Source organism: Cyprinodon tularosa, unplaced genomic scaffold, assembly GCF_016077235.1.
Source record: "Cyprinodon tularosa strain WSP-4 unplaced genomic scaffold, ASM1607723v1 ctg109, whole genome shotgun sequence".
In the NCBI taxonomy this organism is placed as follows: domain Eukaryota; kingdom Metazoa; phylum Chordata; class Actinopteri; order Cyprinodontiformes; family Cyprinodontidae; genus Cyprinodon; species Cyprinodon tularosa.
Window position 1 is genome coordinate 1,726,672 of NW_024037882.1, and position 14,888 is coordinate 1,741,559.

A 14,888-nucleotide genomic window follows, 5' to 3' on the forward strand; every position below is an offset into this window, starting at 1 on the left:
TCAACTTCCTAGTCTGTTTCTCATTTATCTTATTTTTTGTATTTTACAGTGAAGCTTTTACACCACATTGTCTGAATAATAATTAACTTGCACCCTGGAGGCCCTCTGAGCTCTCCTTATGATAAAATAGTCAAAAGGGGTTTTGTTTTCCTTCCAAGGGACCACCTAATATTTTTAGAATTAAAGTAGAACCTTGCTTAATGTTTTTTTTACAGATATATCTATATATCACTCATTTTTTCTTTCATCTCATGCATAGGATAAAAAAAACTTTCCAAAAAAGTAAAAAAAAAAAAATAAAAAAAAAACACTGGACTTTGTTTCCAAGTTTGAAGACATTTCATATCCCATCCAGGCTTTTTCAATTCAAATGTCAGAAATAGTGTTGAGTTGCTTTATACAGTAGCACAACAAAGCCTTGTTTTTGCTTAGACAACATGCAAATTGAAACGTCCGTTTCATATCACGAATAAAGTCGTGATATTACAACAATAAAGTTGTATTAAAGTTGTATTTTATGACAACTCTTACAAGAAGCACTTTCTGCCCTAAAATGATGTGCATCATGTGAAGTTATACTTTGGCAATAACAAATAAGGGAATCTTTTAGCAACCAGCATCAAATTGGGCATTGTGTCAAAGTGGACTCAGGTTGCTGTTTGGTGGTGCTATTCAGCTGTCATATGCTGGTCGAAGCTTGAAGCTTTCTTTCTGAAACTGGTTGCGGTATAATGACTTCATTCATGTTATTTTTCAACTTAATTATCATAATAGTACAACTTTATTCTCCTAATGTTATGACTTTATTCTCGTAATGTTAAAATTTCATCCTTTTAAAAAAATATCTAATCTGGCCCTAATACTCCTCCGTAAAGTGTGACATACAATATCAATTTATATTTTTGCCTAAGTTTAAATTAGTTAAAATCTCATTGTTCAGCTGCTAGTGTTTATATCATCTGTTTGTTGCTTAAATATTTAGCTCTGAATATGGAATGGCTGCAGCCTGAGAAGATGAGTTCAGCTTGGAATCTTTTGTGTTGGTTTAGCTTTCTTCTCTTTTCTACAGAGAGGGCTGAAACAGATGTATGAATCACAGCAGCACAGAAATAGGCCCGGAGCGATGAAACAATAGATAGAGGTGTCGGCAACGGCAAAGAGGATCCAAATGCAAACTGTCCAAAGATGCATAGTGGGGCTGAAATACTACTGGGAATTCTTTGCTAGGTATGGGCAGGAGGTTCCACAATTAAACTGAGTGACACCACCAAGACAGGTTGAGAATAATAAGTCTGATATCCAGAGGGACTTCAGACAGAAAGACAGGTCATGGCTAAGCAAGGATACATTGTGATCTTAGACAAAGTAATGAGCTACAGTACAATAGGATATTGTATAAGATATTTTGGATATTCAATGCCAAAGTGGTGGCAGTGGTAGTAAGTGCACTCATCGCTGTGACTCAGAAAGCCTCGAAACACAAGATTCCAGAAGCAATTTATGTTGATAAGAGTACAGACCCATAAGTAGCTAAAATAATACCTGGAAACCTCAATCTACCAGGCCTCTCTTAGAGGGTATAGGCTTCAAGTGGAAACACCAGGTGAATACTGCTGTATAGGAAAAGTTTGTAATGTTTTGTGCTTTATGTTACCTATTAATGTTCACCTTTCTGTCATATGTTCCTCTAAAATTCTGATTTTAACAAGCTGCTATTATTATCTGGTACAAATCCTGCTGTATGATGCTGACCTGGGATTTAATTTTAGTAAAAAAATTACAATCCCCTCACCTTCTGGCCTCATCTCCACTTCAAATCTTTGACTCCATTGTTTTCTCTATAGGAGTCATGCCTTGTGACTCTGCAGCTTTTTTGCAGACTATAAAATCCCTTGTTGGAAGAGAAACGTCTCTCTCCACCAAGTTGAATCAGTCATTCCATGTTGAGAGGAGCAAATTCATTAGGTCACCACAAGAGGGTGGTAACAGCTGCTTGTAAGTTTACTGGCAGTCTGGCGGGTAAAATGTTCTTCCAATTTCTAGCCACAGACAGTTATGTTTCCAACAAAAATAAACATTCGTGCCTGGAATCCTGAAGCAAAACCATCTTGTTATCTCCAACTTTTCCAGACACAAAGCCGCACAGTTAAGAGTTTTGCACCCAACATTCAACTCTTTGGTATTATGTGTCCAAAGGCCATAAAACTGTCCCCCTGTTTAACAAGGTTTCCTCCCTTTGGCATGTGTCATAACTCTATAGGCTGTATTGTTCCGGTTTTATGCCCCCATCATTGTGATCAAATCATCTAATACTTTTCTCACAATGGAAGCTGAACCTTGAAGAATTTAAGAAGTTAATAAAAAGCATAAGAGCAGTTCAGCAAATAAAGGGGGGAGAACATACAGTGAGCTGTGGGGGTTGGGTGTTTCTGCTGAGTTCAGGTCTACACATGTGGATGTGTCCCATATGTGTTCACAATTAGCATGTTTTAGCTTACATCACATGTCGGCTGCCAAGAGGGGTTTGTTGTTATTAATGTGCTGACAAAGGAAAACTGTAGCCATTTATAACCAGGCAGTTATGGGGCTGAGACACAGATGATGAAAACGTTTATGAAGTTAAGACTGAGCAACTTTTTCCAGCAGCAGTTTTGGGTAAATTGCAACACTTGCAGCTGGAAAAAAGATCAAACACCTAAGCAGATCCTGCTTGCTTTTTAGAGCTTGTTATAAAGAGACACCCACTTCCTGCTTCTCAAAGGCACCGGATCCTGTCTACCAAAGCCAGCAGGGCATTGGTTTATGTGGTCAGTTTCCTATAATGTGGAAATGTGGGAGAAGAATTTAATCTCTTCTGTGTACAACTATTGGTTTTTATAAATATGTTCAAAATATTTGGAGAACATCGATTGATATTCACTAGAGGTATTTGCTGAATATGTCTGTGTGTATTTGTCTGTCTGTACCCTCAAGGCGTGTTTTATGTCTGCCTGCTGTTCTTCAGTCAGCACATCCTAAAGGAGTTACTTTAAATTTAAATCCAGTCACCTGAACTACCACTGTGATGACAAAGCCATGGACCTTTCTACCTTGAATTACAAAGACTTGAGGAAGTTTAACAAAACAGACAGAATTAACTTCATTACAGATCTCCAATTATCTAACTTCCAAATCATTTCGAGTTCTTGCATGGAAAAAGGTCACCAAGGTTGATTTAACTTCCAGTTAGCATGGACTTATAACATAATGGCTCTAGTTTTCTCAGAGCACGCAGTTGCAGTCTAGTCTTGCCAGCTTTGGGAAAATACATGTCATGTGTAGGCTGGTTTGATCTAGCTAACAAATTCACTTTTGTACTCTCTTCTGTTTAAAATAAACACATTTTCTCAGCTGTACTTTATAGTTTTTAAGATGTTAAAAGATCAATATTTAGATACATTAGATTGGTATTCAGGTAGGATATTTTGTGCTTTCCAATGTAAACTTTACTTGTAAATTCAATACAAGAACAATGATTCGTCCTTGTGTTGCATTCTGTTTACATAGACTCAATATGTAATATTTATCAAGCATTTTGGACTTTTAATAATGCACATGACATCTTTATTTTTTCTTACTGTAGTCACTGTAATACTTAGATGCTCAAATAATTGTCAAGACAGGAAAAAGTATCTGTATCTGGATTTTCTCTCAGCCACAACATCTCCAATATCTACAGTGCTGCATATATATACTGTTGTTCTTGTAAATTATATTTGAAACTTAAATGTTTCACATATGTGTTATATCTCCACCAAAACAATTATTATTATTTAGAAACTGCTGTTGTATTTTTGGCAGAAAGTTTGACGCCTCTTCTTGACATAAAAAGTAAATTATACATGCTGTATTGTTTATGCCATACTTTCAAAAATTATTCACAGAAATCCAACAGCATTAAGGTCAGGGAATTCTCTAAGAGCTTAATGTATGTTAGCTCCTTCCACTATTGATGTGTGCTTAGGATCCTTGTGTTGGAACAACCAGTTGTGTTAAATCCATGAAGTGTTTGTAAAAATGTCTGTTTCCTCCTTAGAGTGGGGATTCTATTAATTAGTGCTAGGGGGAAAACCCTGTGCCACGTTCTTGTGAAATGTACTTTTAGAGTCAAAAAAATAGCATTAGAAAGATCCTCTTGTTATGAACAGTATCCATCTGCTTAAATATATTTAAAAAAAAAAACAACAGAAACAAAGCAACTCAGGTTAAATATTAGAAAATACCTGAAAAAAAAGATTTTTTGAGAATGATTTCTTTTCCACAACTGTAACTAAGTCTTATGAGTAACAGAGGATGCAAGCAAGTTGCTGGAACTTTTGTTGGCTTCTGGCTGTGACGCTTTGGGTCCTTTGATGAAAGTCATTCTGCTGTTCTTGAGCAAATCGTTGTGATCTATCTTTGCATTGCTCCATGTCTGACCCTGACTTCTGTCTTCCCTCCAGAGAGATGAATCAAAAAACAATTTCCCCTCTCTAAGGTCACATACGTATCAGATTGCTAAAGCAACAACAAGCACCATGCCTTTGTCATCTGTCGTCAGTCACAAGGCGTAGCCACAGCTGCCTTACCAGCTATAGCAGTTTTAAAAATACAGTGACAGGTCTTGGCTCAGTATGCAGGGGAGTTAGGAACGACCTCCCCAACAGTAATCCTACCATTCAAAATGTTATTGACTGATGGACAGGAATGACAGGAAGTGAGACAGAGTTTGTTAGAGAGACAGGAATCGAGTAAGGTGGGTGACAAGCCTTTGCAATCATATATGTCCAGTTTCTGACCACATAAGAAAAAGCCAGGAGCCAAACAGACAGCAAGCTGTGCTCCACACCCTGTAATCTGTGTCTGGCTAATCAGGAACACATGGCTTCCTATAATGACTCTAGTGTTGTACCGTGAAGTAGAATTAGTTGTGAGGGTCACATATATGGTTGTAACATTGCTGCACATCCACTCAGACAAAACCCATAGTCATTAAAAAATTTTTTTAAATTTCCCTGTAACTGACCTTAAATTACTGTATCAGTTAAGGTATTTTTATTTTGATCACATCATAACCATATACTTTATTGTGTTGTATAGAAATTTTAAACATAATTGTTTAGTCATGAGAAGATTATATATTATAAACAAAATTTTACATTTTTACATTATTAATAATACATCCAAATTGCCCCTAAAATAGCCATTGCAATTGATAGCTTCCAGAGGTCAACTGAATATACCCCTTCTCTATAATAATAATAATAATGATAATATTAGTGGAGCTTTATTGATCTCCCACTGGAGAATATTACCTTTGCTTTTAACCATCCCCGTGGGAAGCATTGGGCTGCCATTTTGCGCCGCCCGGGGAGCATGGTCTTGCTCAGAGCGCCTGGGTGCAGGTTGTGAGGATTGAACCGGGTACTTGCAACCTTCTCAGAGCACAAGTGCACTGCTCTAACCACTAAGCCAACACTCCCCTATAAACATACAACCTTATTCTATGCATAGCTGTCCGAGTAGTTGCAATGATGTCCAAAGAATACTTGAGAAAAATCAGTGTTGTCTGAATTACAGAGTATATCAGGTTGGCGATAAAGGTCTGTTGTAGGGATTGAGCTTTAGGTTAATGTGCAATGTTAGTTGTTTAACACATAGCATATTGCAAGGACCAAGCATAAGGAAAAAGAACTTTGGCTCATGAGACCAGTGAACCCTCTTCTACATGTTTGCTATGTCTCTTACATGTGCAAACTACAAATAAAACTTCCTATAGCTACAGTATCTCCAACAATGGCTCTCTTCTTGCCACCAGTCTGTAAAGGTCAGATTTGTGGAGCTTATGACAAAAGCCTAATTCATACCTCCCCATCCACTCATACTGCCACGAGGGCCTGTAAGGACTCTCAGGGGACTCTCAGCTGTGCCTGCAACTTAGATCTTTTTGAAAGTCTCAACCTACAAGAATACTAAAACTAACACTCAAAGAATTAAGTAAAAAATAGATACAGTACAAGCAGTCGAAGCAGAGTGAAAAAAACAACAACACTTGATTTCACTAAATACATTTGGTAAGTGATGCAGTTATTTTCTAATTTTGGAAAAAAATTGCTAATATGTCAATCAAAATAACAAAATAAAACGTCTTGCCCCAGTAAGAAAGGTTCTTGCCTTCTGGGTTTTAAAGGTAGATCCAATGCATCATAAGAACTTTGATGTGGGGCTTACTTTATATATATATGAAAGCCCTGAAAGGCAAGTATAAAAAATAAACCTGGATTGTTCTAATTTTATTTTTCCTGATAAATAAAATTCAAAGTAAGATAAATAAAATTGAAGGCTAATTTTTCTAAGTCTTTGTTTTTGTGTTCCTTTTTTGCCTCTAGAGGCAGTTAGGTAAAACCTCTGACCTTCACTGATAGCTTTATTCTTCAAATGGACAGTCAGAGGCCTTGTTTCCAAGAATCAGAAATATTTGCTCTTCAAGACATTTTCTACACTTGCCTTTAAATGCAAAAAAAAAAAAAAAAAATACCTTTTGCATTAGCCGTTCAGGACAGGAAAAATAAAACAATACCGATAAAAAGAACTTAGAACGTCTGAGCTCCTGTAGCTACTGTATGTGCCAGTATAAATATTGATGTGGGCTTGTTGCTGCGGTTCAACTGGCACATGGACATGGAACAAATGTCTAACTCAAAAAGTTTTTGCTAACAGATTTGATTTTTCTACAGCTCCTCCACATTTTTAAAGGTACTTGTGGCTGTTTCTCTGATCAATGACCACCACACATGCAAACTCAATCCATAAAGATCTGAGGATTCGCAAAAAATATATTCTTAGGTTAGTGTTGGCCTAGTAGTTAGAGCAGTGTGCTTGTGCTCTTAGAAGTTTGCAAGTACCCGGTTTGATCCCCACAGCCTTCACTCGGGGTTCCTGTGCAAGACCTTTAATTCCACACTGCGGCACCCTAGTTGCCGCACAGTGGCAGCCCGCTGCTCCTCAAGGGGATGGGTTAAATGCAGGGGTAAATTTCTCCAGTGTGAGATCAATAAAGTTCAATTATTATTATTATTGGTGTAAAAATGAAAATACTTAAAATTTTAAAAACTTAAAAGTTTGCAGACCTTTTTGCTCTGTTTTTCAAATAAGTTGGTTTTTAAAACAATTGATGAACCTTTTCTGTAGTTTAAAAAGCCTCAACGTTTTCCGATGAGTTGTTTTGGAAGAAGAAAAACTAAAGCAAAACTTTGCATCTAGAAAAACAAAGCAGCTACAATACAGTCTGTTGGCCACAGACTAAGTGCTGGGACAGCTGGGGTTCACTGCATAAAAAACATAAGCCATCTGCTTATTTTCCTTGGTTTTGGGCAGACACATTGGATCTTGTGATCATTTTCCATGCAATATCTCCCCTTTGGCTGCTTTGGGATGGAGTGAGTGAGAAGTAGGGAGGAAAGAAAATATAAAAAAAAAATTCTGGGTAGAATTATGTGAAAGCTGAAACCTCAAGCCACATTATGAAGTTTAAAGTCCCACTTTGCTACACAGATATTGGATGGATGCATGCATGGAGGAACAGTGAAGTCCAGAGGGTGGAATGATTGAATGAGAGAAAAAATGACAATAGACTAAATACAAAAAGACATAAAGCGAGAGAGAGAGAGAGGGTGTTAAGAAGAAAAAAAGAGGAAGACTGAGAAAAAGCATTTGAGTGATCTGCTTTTTATTAGCCATCCAAATCTTCTCCCCTAATGCACTCGCTTGAAAAATGCTGACAAAGGGGAAAAATATGGAACAATTAAGTTCTAGGGAACTGTCTGCACATTGCAAGGAGAAAAGAAGAATAGAAAGTATTGGTATGGACTGCAAGGTATAGAATCATCTAATAGTTTTTTGCAGTTGCTTGCAAAAGTGTTTACAGCAACAAACATATTCCAGGTATAATCTAGTTGCAATAGAAATATTTTTTTCTAACTATAACTTTATATGATATACAGCATAAAGGTGCAGACCAGGAAGCAGAGTCATAGTTTAACACAGCTCTCTACAGCTTTACCAACTCATTACTACATACAGACAGTGTTTTGACAACAACCAAAATCGAATAAGTTAAAAAATAATCATAAAGGAGTAAATCACAATAATTTAATTAACATTAAAATAACTCCAATTGGGGAAAAAGTTAAAACTATTAAATGTAGTTTATCTAACATATGCTCTACTTCTTCAAAAAGTCTGTTAGTTAATGATTTGATTTGTGACAATAAAATTGATTTATGATGCCATATAGAAACTTGGCTGTAGCAAGAGGATTATGTTAGCATAAATGAGGCAACTCTCTCTAGTTATTTAAGCTTTCACAAAGCCAGAAATTCTGGGCGAGGAGGAGTAGCCACAGTCTTTCAATCTGACTTACTGAGTACTCCAAAGTCAGTTAATAATTACAACTCTATCGAACATTTAACCCTTAGCTTCCCTCATTCAAATTGCAAAGCATCAAAACCTTTTATAGCTTTGTATCGTCCACCAGGTCCTTATCTGAAGTTTAAGACGAGTTCTAAGAGTTCCTATTTTTTTAGACTCGATTTGCGTTGTTCAAAATGTGAGTACTTCCACAGTTTCTCATCTTCATACTTTGGACCTTACACTGACATATGGCACTGAATGTGAACAAATAACTGTATTTCCTCACAACCCTGTCCTCTTTGACCAATTTTTAATAAGCTTCAAAATAACTTTAACAGAGTTCTCCTTTCCCTAAAGAAGGTTTTACTGTAGGAGATCATTATAAAATAGTGTAGCTTTAATCTGTTTCAATATCTCTTTCCTCTGTCTCACTGAGTAGTGGTGCAGATGGCAAACATTTAGTTCATCCCCCTTCACAGGTTGAAGATTTTGTTGATGGTGTTGCTAGTTCTCTGTGTACTTCCTTAGACAACGCAGCCCCTTTGAAAAAGAATAACTTAAAAAACAGAAGCACAATGCTAGGAGGCTGGAGAGAAAATGGTGCTCTAAATGCCTACAGGAATCCTACCTGTTCTGGAAAAATAGTTTACTGCTGTATACTGTAGGATGAACACTCGTAAAGCAAAAACAGCATATTTCTACTCATTAATAGCAGATAATAAGAATAATGCTTAATTTTTTTATACAGTTGCCAAACTCACCCAGAATCATTGCTCTGTTGAACCATCCATTTTCCCTGCTCCTAGCAGTAACGGTTTTTATGAAATTCTTTAAAAATGAGATTGATTGAATTACAGGTGCTTGGTTCCAGGTACTCAGAGATTCACTTCCATACAGAAACCCCACATTCATATCTTCAGGTAACACAGAGTACATGTCAGACTTAATAATATTACTTTAGCGATAGTTTCAAGGTGTTGCTTTATTGTATATCTTGTACCATGTCTTTCGGTTGTGCTGTTCTTTTTTCATCTCGTTGCAGGTGATGAAGCAGACTGAAAATGTTTTGTCATTATCTCCTTTCTATCTCTTCTTTCTTTCATCTTTTCTCTTTTTTTTCCCTTTCTTCTTCTGTTTTTCTGCTCTATTTACATTGCAGTGTCCGTATAAACTGTAAAACTCCCTGCATAAGTATAATAAAGCATTTTATATGCATGAAACAAGTGGAGCAATATGGCAATAGCTATACTGTTACACTTGTGAAAGTAAAATCTGTTGGGCTCTTTTTGGCATCAAGACAATTATTCTTATTGCCACATTGCCAGACAGAACACTGTAAAAAAAAAAAATGAGATTGATTCTATGAAATTAAGATGATTGGCATCCCTCTAAGTATTACTGGTTACTGTAATATCTCTGGAAGGTGAGGATCTGAGGTAACTATAGGATTTGAACTGGTTTAAACGCTTTTAAGGTAGCTGTAATTACACCTTTACTTAAAGGTATAGTGGAGGATTTTCGGGAAGTTTTTAAAAGTCTCTCCACGAGGAGACAAGAAAATGCACATGCACAACCCTGTACCTGCTCCCGAAAGGAGCACCTATTACTGTAAAAGCAAGCGAGAGCAGGCACTGGCCCATTGCTCCTCATACAGTAGATGCTCTGTTTAAAAGTTGCTGTTCGTATAGCTCATACAAGGCTGCGTCTGAACGTCCGCCCTAACCCCTAAATCCCTCAATCACTATATAGAGCTGGGACTATATAGTGTAATCCTATTTCTTTTACCAGGAATTTGGTGCTGCTGACCATCTCTGCAGAGAAATGTTGTTGAGCAGTTGAGGATGGTTAGGCCGGTTCTTCCTGAAGTCGACGATGATCTCAGTCTTCTCCAAGTTCAGGATCAGGCTGTTATCTTTGCACCACCCCACCAACTGCTCCACCTCCTCTCTGTAGTCCTGGTCATTGTCATCTCTGATGAGGCCCACCACCATGTTGTCATCTGCAAACTTCTTGGTGTGGTTGGTGGTAAAACCTGGGGGCTCAGTCATGTGTCGTCAGAATGAACAGCAGTGGGCTCAGGATGCAGCCCTGAGGGGAGCCTGTGCTTAGGGTGATGAGCTTAGAGCTGTTCTGTCCGACCTGGACTGACTGATGTCTGTTTGTGAGGAAGTCAAGCAGCCAATTGCAGAGGGATTTATTGAAGCCCAGCTGTTCCACTTTGCCTATCAGATGATGTGGGATGATTGAATTAAAGCTTAGCTGAAGTCCAGGACCAGTCTCCACATGTAGGTGCTCTTCTCTTCCACGTGTAGTAGGCTCAGGTGAAGAGAGGAGGAGATGGCGTCCTCAGCTGGGTGGTTCCATTGGCAGTCAAACTGGGAGAGGTCGAACGTTGGCGGCAGACTGGAGATGTGTTCTTTCACCATCCTTTCGATGCACTTCATCATGATGGGAGTCAGTGCGACAGACAGACAGACAGACAGACAGACAGACAGACAGACAGACAGACAGACAGACAGACAGACAGACAGACAGCGGAATGATCTACAAAGAGTTAAAACACAAAACCATATATAAAATCAGATAGAGTATGGCACAACTTCAAACCTACCAAGAAATGTTCTTCAGTTATACCTACAGGCCAAGAAAGAAGATAATTGATCTAAGGAACAGCCAAGAGGGCCATGGAGAGTCACTTATTACTCCAAAAACACCACAGGCATAGTGAAACATGCAAAGGGTAGAAAAATAGTAGGACTTGATGGATAGAACCTTGACATTTGAAATGTTCTTAGTTTAGGGATGTACTCACACAAAAGAAAATATTTCAGGTTTTATTTTTTAAGTACAATATAACAGTAATGAGGCTTAAAGCCATATGAGAAATCTCAGGAACCATAATGGTGGCTAACCTAAAATGAATAGCAGCTTTCTGCCTCATAAATGACGTTTACAACAATACTTTTCTCCACCCAAAATAAACTCAAGCTTCAGCTGTTCTGACCCAGTTTCTAAACTTCGCCAGCTCGTTGGAGCAACTGTTTGGGAGGTCGCCTTGCTGTGTGGTTGGCTTTAATTCATGCAGTTAAGACACCCTAATTTAGCTCCATGCCAACACAGAGCAGTTTCATGTCTTATTATAAGGACAGTCTTAAATCACAGAGTGGGTAGATGCCACTGGAAATCTATGAATACATACAATGCTAGCACTGCGCCCCCTCTCAGCCCCCATCATTCTGGTTGCACGCTGGTTTCAGCTCTCCGTAGTTTTGGCTAAAAAAAAAAAAGCACCAGTTCCATTTCCAGTAAAAGTCATTTCATAGTTTCTGCATTTCCACACAACTGAGGAACAGCGTTTATCGTGTAGGAAGGGATGCAATTAGATAATCTTTCTCAGACTGAGTGCCGACAGGGAGAAGAGAACATTTTTTTCTTTTTTTAAGTCTCCTGTGGCTGTGTCTGATGCAAGGAAATGACAACATTTCACATGACCAAGCATATAAAAAAGCAACATAAAAACTGCATTGTTCTTCCTGACCCATTTTAATCAAAGGTAGAGAGTTTTATTTGAAATAAAACGCATTACTTAACTTGTCTGCCTTTTAAACATAACTTATTATAAATCTTGGGTAGGATTCCCTTCTTTTAACTAATTCTGTTGTTGAATTATTACTTTTAGTCACTTTCAAGTGTAATTTGACTCTCCTTTCTTTTTGCTTTGCATTGCAGAAAATATTTGTCTTTTTCTCCCTCACTCATAAATTTCCTTCTTCCTTTCCTTGCAAGGACTGAAATGGCTACCAGATGTGGCTCCAATCTGTTCTTGTTACTATGGAAACAGCAAGAAGGGGAAACTTTTTTTTTTTTTTGTCATTGTTGTTGTTTCTTAAGTCCGAGGCATTTGGCTGACTCATAGGGCCTGACTTCAAAAATTGCTGTTTCTACAGACTTGGCACACAGAGAGCCTCCAGAGTCTACCTCGTGTTTAGCCTGCCAGCTAAGATGTCAGTGAGCCCCTTTGCTACATGGCTAAAACTCTGACATAGTTTTTGTTTTTTACAGTTTCTCCTTTGTGCCCTTTTCTTTGGCTTGAAGTCAGTTAGTGAAAATGTCTCTCTTTGGACATCCATCAAAGGTAATTAGAACTGTTTTACTCTAATTATTTCAAGAAAAGCTGAATCCATAAACATGAACAAGAACTTAGACATTTCAGCAGCAGAGTTTACACAGTGACTTGAACATCTCCAGTCCAATGCTGTCCCACAGCATGTCAGGGATGAAAAGCTAGAGAACATGTGACAGTATACTATACTCAGCTGAGAATCTTATCCATCTGTGAACTGAGGACGAACAGATGGAGGCAGTTGTGTCAACATTCCTCTCCGTTCTGACAGTAAATCTGAATTCAAGATGTTGTCAGATTAAATATTGGACAATTTGTGGGAAAAAGTGGGAGAAGAAATCCAGTAAAATGTGTTGCTGACAAGGAGTACAGGCAATCAAAACCAATCCTTGTGTAGGTTAAGTATAAAATAATTTAGGAAAAAATGGGTCTGAGACAGATTGCATTCTGAAGTCTAACAGCCAAGGAAGTCTCTTTGTGAAGCTTTATGCTTCTGGATTTTAAGAAAATAATAGCAAACTAGAAACTGTGTACTAGTTACAAAGCCATATATTAAATAATTAATCTTCTGTTTTTGTTTCCTGTTGTTACAAAGGGTTGGTCTGATGCCATATTGTGTCAGGCAAATTTAATCTAATAAAGAGGGATATGCATTATTTTCCAGTGTAATGTTTTTCTTTTTTATCTAGAGACACAAAATACTCGTAGTTCAAGAAGCATGGTAGAAAGGCTGATACAAACATTATCCAGCTAGGGCTGTAGCATTTAAGGGGGTGCCCTGTGTGTGGAGGACAGCCCCAAAGCAAGCAGCCTGAGGTTCTAGACCTAGCATGGGACCTATATTTCAGTTTAGATAGCTGGAACAATTTCCTGACTTAAAAATGCCAATTAAGGGCACAAATATGCTTCAAATTGATAAATATGAGAAAGGATTACACATATCTATAGTGTGATGCAACAAATGTGTGTAGCCGTCAATAAATCATAGAGTATACCCACTTTTCTGTATCCATCCATCCATCCATCCATCCATCCATCCATCCATCCATCCATCCATCCATCCATCCATCCATCCATCCATCCATCCATCCTTCCATCCATCCACTTGCCCGCCTATCCATCTGTCCATCAGCTTAGTTTTTGCTATTCAAGAAAACCCATACACTGATTAAGTTTCAAGCACAGCATTTCCTCAGTTTTAAAAACTGTGGCCCCTAAGACTCTTTCAAAAGCTGGACTGATTGAAAAACATAGGGATTTATATCATGTTCATAAGATTCGACAGTTCACATTCAGAAAGGAGGTAATTATTTTTGTTGTATTGTAAATTATTCTTAACATGAATTTATGAATACTGTCAGCTTCACTCTAAAGTCACCACTTTGAATGAAATTCAAGTGTCAATGACCCAATCATAGCAAGTTTGTGACATCAATAAGTATTTTGTGTCCGCAAAAAGAAATTAAAGTTGAAGGAAGACAGAACTTATCAGGAATGTTTCCACTTTGGCTAGATGTATTGCTTCTTTATTCAAATAATGAATTGAAAACATACTTTTACAACCATACACTTTAAGCAAACAAAGTGGCACAAAAACAACAGAAAAAAAAAAAAAAAACGTACAGGCCCTGGTTTGGCAGTTTATTAGGCCCTTCTTTACAAACATAGGTCGTAAGGCAATTAAAACAGGCAAGGGCCAGTCAGGCAATATACTGGACTTAATATGTATACAGTATTATGGTTTTAGGTATATGTAATTATTACAACAGTGGTATTATGGAAGTATTGTACAATACCGTTTGTGTTGGATTTACTTATTGGAGGCTGTAACAACAAACAGAAAAAAAAGGATGGTTACAGATTTCCTCTGCAGCTATAATGCCATATAATTACACTCTGCGTCATGCAGTTAAGTGTTAAACAAACAATAACATCAACAGAGAACAATTATAAAGCCAATGTAAACTTTACAGAAGGAAAGTACTCTTACTACAGATTTGATTATGAGCCAAAAACAAGTAACATAGCAAAAAAAGCAAATACAAAATGAAAGCCAGTTCATTGACACAAAAAAGGAACCCACAAGGTCATATAAGCACAGCTTACAAAGATAATAAAAAGTACACAACGTATACCAGTAAAATGCTGAAAAAAATAGAAAGAAATGACTTGTACCTTGGTGAAGTGGGATAAAAAAATATTTTAATGTCCTGTTTTTCGTCTGAGAAAAAAATTCCCAAAGGCACATTTATTACCAATGCTTTCAGTTTAAGTTGTAAAAGCTGCTTTTCTACCTGACTGAATTAGTCTATTATTGGTATTCCACAATAAAACC